The 6000-nt window shown below is 39.1% G+C and overlaps 1 pseudogene; it reads left to right on the top strand.

Annotated features, from left to right (window-relative positions):
* The first annotated feature begins 1386 nt into the window (after positions 1 to 1386).
* LOC114744140 (receptor-like protein kinase) lies at positions 1387 to 4216 on the top strand (annotated as a pseudogene).
* Positions 4217 to 6000: the final 1784 nt, after the last annotated feature.

Below are 6000 nucleotides of genomic sequence, written 5' to 3'. Positions count from 1 at the left end.
GAAGAGATATATCCTAGAAAAGTCATAGTTAATTAGAAAATCACATTTCCTTTGTTTTCCCAAATTGCAATACCTATGAAAAGTTGTTCATTTGATTTAGCATCTCCCAAGGAAAAATGTTAGAAAATAATAATATGGAATGAAGAGGCGTTGACAACAATAATATTTATTGAATCCACAACAGTCAAGAACTCAAGATTCGAAAGAGTGAGCTTTCTATTTTTAATTTCAGTCACTATATTTGTCCAAGTCTGTTTACACTTTTCACCTCATTCAGCTTCTCTTTAAATAAAGGGAAAAAGGATGGATTGAAATTGATCGCTTGCGTATCCGTTCAAAGACTTAGTCGATGAGGTCAAACTGTTTATTAATAGAGATTGGTTGACTGTATTTTGCCATGTAGGGAGGGAATCGATTCCCTTAGCAGACCACTTAGCAAAGTCTTCTCATGGGATTGATGGCAATTTTTGCCTCTTTGATCAACCTCCTCCCAACGTTTCTGGGGCGGGGGCCGATCAAGGAGTGTAAGAATTGCTAGGTTAAGTCTGTTTCTTTGTATCTGTTGCTTGTTTCCTAGTTATCATTCAAAAAAAAAAAATTGATCGCTTGCTATTAGTAAAGTGAATACATAAAAAAGGATAGAGAAAGGTCGGTTGTTGAAGTGGAGAAAAAGGAAAGAAGTGACCCTTCTTTGAAGCCGCCACAAAATAAGCACTTTTTAGACCTTTGAATTCTTTGATTTCATCTTCCATCAATTATAACTTTCAGCTAAAGCATGCTGTTGTGCTCTCTGTGAAACTCCAATTATTGATCCCATGCTTCTCTGTTCACTTGTTTGTGGCTTCTGCTTTGAGCTCTGATGAGTTGACTTCACTTCCACCGTTGAAGTAGCGACTTGTGTGCCTCCTTTAATCTAAACTTTTTGAGATCTGCTTCTAGTTTGCCCCTCCATGTCCCAGAAAACAGCAAGTGTTGAATGATTGTTAGTAGTCTCAATGAGAGAGGCGCCGGCACTCTAAAACTTCCTCTCCTTCACATTTAGTCAGCTTTCTCCTTAACGATGTGCAAATACCTATACAACCCCCTCCAATTGCTTTTACTTGTTCTAAGCTGCAACAGGGTTAGCACATTTTGCTTCTCTTAAACCTTTCCTGTATTTGCGTAGAAATTTCTTTTCTTTTTTTTCCTGAGAGAGATTTCCCTCTTCATATGAGGCTCCAATTTCTCCACCTTATGCTTTGTTGCCCCTTTATATGTTGCTTCTGCCTTGAGTTCAGATGGGTTGACTCTATTTTCTCTTCTCAACCACTGGACCTCTGCGCCTCCTTCCTTAAAGTCAAATTGGAAGTCGTCTGATTCCACCCCTTGCTCATGGATAAGAATACAATGCAATAGTTATAGCAACATGGTCTTCATAAACCTCGCTGCATACCAGATTTTTGGTCAACTGGGACCAGAAATTGGACAGTTGACTCACTTGCAGAACCTTTTGTTGGCAAGAAATGGTTTCTCAGGGACAATACCTGTTGAGCTAGCCAATTGTAGTCTGCTAGAGCATATAGATCTTTCTGAGAACCATTTCTCTGGAAATATACCTCCACAAATTGGTAATTGCAAATCTTTGGAGTCTCTACGTCTACATTCCAATCAACTCGAAGGAGCCATTCCAAATGAATTGCGAAGACTAAGTAAATTGGAGGACCTTGCATTGTATTTCAACCACTTGACAGGTGAAATTCCACTTACCATTTGGAAGATTCGGAGTCTTAAGCATGTTCTTCTTCATAACAATAGCCTTTCAGGGAAATTACCTTTGGAGATGACGGAGTTCAAGCATCTGAAAAATATCTCATTGTTTGACAACCAATTCTTAGGATCAATTCCTCAAAGCTTAGGAATCAATAGCAGTTTAGTGAAGCTGGACTTGATGAATAATAAGTTAACTGTGACATCCCGCCAAATCTTTGTTTTGGAAAGCAACTCCGCACGCTACTTTTAGGTCTTAATCAACTTCAAGGGGGCATACCTCAAGATTTGGGAAGATGTGCAACTCTTGCAAGGTTGGATCTCAATGACAATAATCTTTCTGGGCCTCTTCCTAAATTTGAAGGTAGTAATGATCTCACATACGTGGATATGAGCAAGAACAACATTAGTGGAGCAATTCCATCAAGTTTAGGAAACTGTACAAATCTCACTGCTTTAATTTTGTCCTCGAACAACATTAATGGGCCTATACCCTCAGCGCTAGGAAACCTTTTGCACCTTCAGGTTTTGAATCTTGCTCACAACAGCCTAGAAGGTCCTTTGCCACATCAGCTATCATACTGCGCCAAAATGGATGCATTGGATGTGGGATTCAATCTTATTAACGGTTCATTCCCATAAGGCGTGAGAGTTTGGAAAGCACTAACCAGATTAATTTTAAGAGAGAACTGCTTTAGTGGGGTTATCCCATCTTTCTTGTCAGAGTATGTCCAGCTTGTCGGGCTACAACTTGGTGGAAATATGTTTGAAGGAAAAATTCCCATATCGATAGGATGATTGCGGAACCTGTTATATGGGTTGAATTTGAGTGCTAACAAATTAACAGGTGAGATTCCTTTAGAAATTGGGAAGCTGACAAAGCTGCAAATTTTGGATATATCCTTGAACAATTTGACAGGAAGCATAAATGTTCTGGGTGAATCTCTCTTCATTGACTGAAGTCAATATATCACACAACTCCTTTGTTGGTGCTTTGCCAGAGTGGAAAATGCAACATTTAAATTTGCTGCCCTCATCATTCATGGGCAACCCTGGGCTCTGTGTCCGTTGTTCACCCTCAAAAGCCTCCACTTGCACAAAGTCTAGCTCCTTGAAACCATGTGTTTCTGAATCAGCCGATCACAAAGGAAGTAAGCATTCAATCTTATTTATAGTACTAGGATTTGTAGCGTTTGTCATTTGGCTGCCAGTGTTACTACTAATTTATCACCGCCATTATGGCCAACGACATGAGAAGGAGGAGTTTGGCCTAGGATCTGAGGAGGTCTATACTAATGAGCAAGTTCTTTCTACAAATGATTATCTTTGGAAAGGATCTATCTTGGAGGGAAGCACTGATTGTGAAGCGCAAAATGCTTTTGATTCAAATGAGAAAGGAGAACTCAGAATTATTGACCTAGTAAATGCTGCAGAGAATCAACATGATCAATATATAATTGGCAAAGGAGCGCATGGAATTGTTTATAAGGTTGAACTTGATTGTGGAATTTTTGCTGTTAAGAAGGTTAAATTTGGACGGAGCAATAAGAGGAAGTCAAACCTGATTAAAGGAATTGACATGACTAAGAATATTAGGTGTCAAAATGTGGCAAAATGCCTAGGCTCCTGGATGGGCGAGGAATATGGTCTAACCTTCAGTAGATACAGGGAAAATGGAAGCCTTCACGATGTTTTGCATGAAAACAATCAGCAACAATGCTTAGATTGGAATGTCCGCTATAAGATTGCTATTGGACTTGCAAAAGGACTAGCACATCTTCATCGCAGCTGTGATCCTCCCATATTGCATCGAGACATCAAACCAAAGAATATACTCCTTGACTATGATATGCAGCCTTATATTGCAGATTTTGGTATTTCCCTTGCTTTGAATCAGTCATCTACTGTGGTGTGTATGCGGTCAACATATCATGTTGGTACACCTGGTTTTATGGCACCAGGTAATTTCTCTTGTTCTGACATGTTAATAAAACCATAATGCCTTTCGGCATATAGGAAGATCATATCTATGCAGATGATGAACTAGTCGTGAAGGCAAGTGTGTAAGATAAAGGAGGTGTAGCCCTTTTGCTCCCCATTGTACAATTACTAATTCGTTTTTCCCATAAGGAAATGAACATAAAAGCCAAAAATGTAATTTCTTTTTTGATTTATATTGTGAATGCTTTTCTTGACAGGGATTGCCTATGACATGGTGCCAAGGTGAGAGCTTGATATATACAGTTATGGGGTAGTTTTGATTGAGCTGATAACCAGAAAGAAAGTATTAGACTCCTCATTTGTGGAGCAGCAAACCACTTTAGTAGCGTGGTTTAAATCTATATGGAGGAGAACAAGACAACTTGAAAATATTGTTGGTTCAAGCCTTGCCAGGGAGCTTTCAGATGTGCATGTGAAGGCACAACTTATCAAAAAACACTTTTGGTGGCTTTAATATGTGTTCAGGAAGCAGGAAAGAGATTGAAAATGATAGATGTTGTCGAATTCTTTTAAACACCCATGGATCCCAGTCGGAGTTGTGTCATAGCTGCCTCCCTCCTATCTCTCTGCTACATCTCCTTATATTCTCTCCAATCCTTGTGCTTTATGCTTCCTGCTACCAGTCTATATTAATTATTTATAAGTTTTTGTTCATTTAACATGCCGTTTCAAAGCACAACTTGTTGGATATAAGGAAATCATATGTGTTATTTAATCATGGTTCCTTTCTGTTCTGAGACTAATGTCTTGTCTGACTTATTCAGCAATTTTGGTTCAAAATGACAGAGCTTCGTTTCATTTGGGAAATTCCCTCGCTACTGCTGCGGCCTCTCTATTTTTTCAGGTAATTCGTTTGGTTTAGCCGGCAAGACTACTATCAAAATAGCTGTTTTTAAAATTCCATTTTTTTTCCGATTTGTCCTACGATGTGTTTACCATGCAAGTTCTCAGTAAGAAACTGCAAGGTATAGAGAATCCCCATATTCTAGTAATCTTGAAGGAAGCCAATCTGTTACAAACGTCAATACACCCCCGGGGGGGTGGCGGGGGGCGACAGACAAGAAAGAAAAACTGCCAGGAACAGTAACGAGCTTAGGCTTCTAATTTCACAAAAATAGCTTTACCTTTTTTTTTTTTTGGTTACAGAAATTAGCTTTACTCTTTGATGGCAAATGGATGTTTTTGTAAAGGGAAAGCCCATTAGTAGAGCAAAAAAATCTAGACAAGGCCCTGCGAGATACAGGTGAATACGGTGAACGTGAAAAGTGACATTATTGTGACATCTGTCCTGGTTGTTATCCTTTATGTATGCTTGTATGTATGTAAATATGTAAAGTAATCAGTGACAGCTTGATGCATGAAACTCCCACTATGTGTTGCACCTACTTTGAGTCTATTGTATGAAGCTTTACCCTACATTGTTGCAAGAGGCTGTTTCCATGACTCAAACCCAAATGACCACTTTATCACTTTGCTAAGGCTCTCCCGATTTGATAATAGTGTTATATATAGTAGTTTTGGTAATAGCATCTTTTTTGAACATCAAAAACCATTATCAAGTGGTTTCTCTTTCTTTACTTGTTCAAATTTTTTGTACTAAGCATCCTTTAAATTTTGAGTTGCTATCATTCTTCCCTCTTAATTTGAAAGTTTTTCTGTGTAATAATTTCCAATCTCCAAGGAGGAAGGCAGGGTCCCTGCCAATGAAGGTTCTTTATCGAGTCTTCATGATATGGAGGCTACAGCAAACCCAGACGATCTGCATATCATCCGCACAGGAACTCCTGGAATTGTTTCTAAAGTTGAAGAACTTTCATCAGGTGTAGACTTTGCTGTAAAGAACCTCATATTTGCTGGGAACTTAGGCAATATCTTAAGTGCAAAGCGAGAAATGAAAATGCATGGAATGGTTAAGCACCGAAACATAGTTAAAATGTATGGGAGTTCGATCAGAAAAGATGAAGGGATACAGTGGTACGAGTACTTGTCAAATGGAAGTCTACATGATATTTTGCATGAATCGACCCCCCCAACCATCCCTGAAGTGGGATGTGCGTTACAGGATAGCTACTGGCATTGCTCAAGTGTTGGCATGTCTCCATCATGATTGTGATCCTCCCATAGTGCACTGTGCCATCAAGACAAAGAATATACTTCTGGATTCTGATATGGAGCCTCGTATTGCTGATTTTGGTACTGCCAAACTTTTGTTTCAATCTTCTACAGCACCATCCTCATCTATTCTAGGCACAT

The sequence above is a fragment of the Neltuma alba genome, unplaced genomic scaffold (genome assembly GCF_004799145.2).
Source record: "Neltuma alba isolate B1F8T4 unplaced genomic scaffold, ASM479914v2 tig00004273_pilon, whole genome shotgun sequence".
Classification (NCBI taxonomy): domain Eukaryota; kingdom Viridiplantae; phylum Streptophyta; class Magnoliopsida; order Fabales; family Fabaceae; genus Neltuma; species Neltuma alba.
Note: the sequence above shows the minus strand (reverse complement) of the source record. Positions and strands in the feature narration are given on the sequence as shown.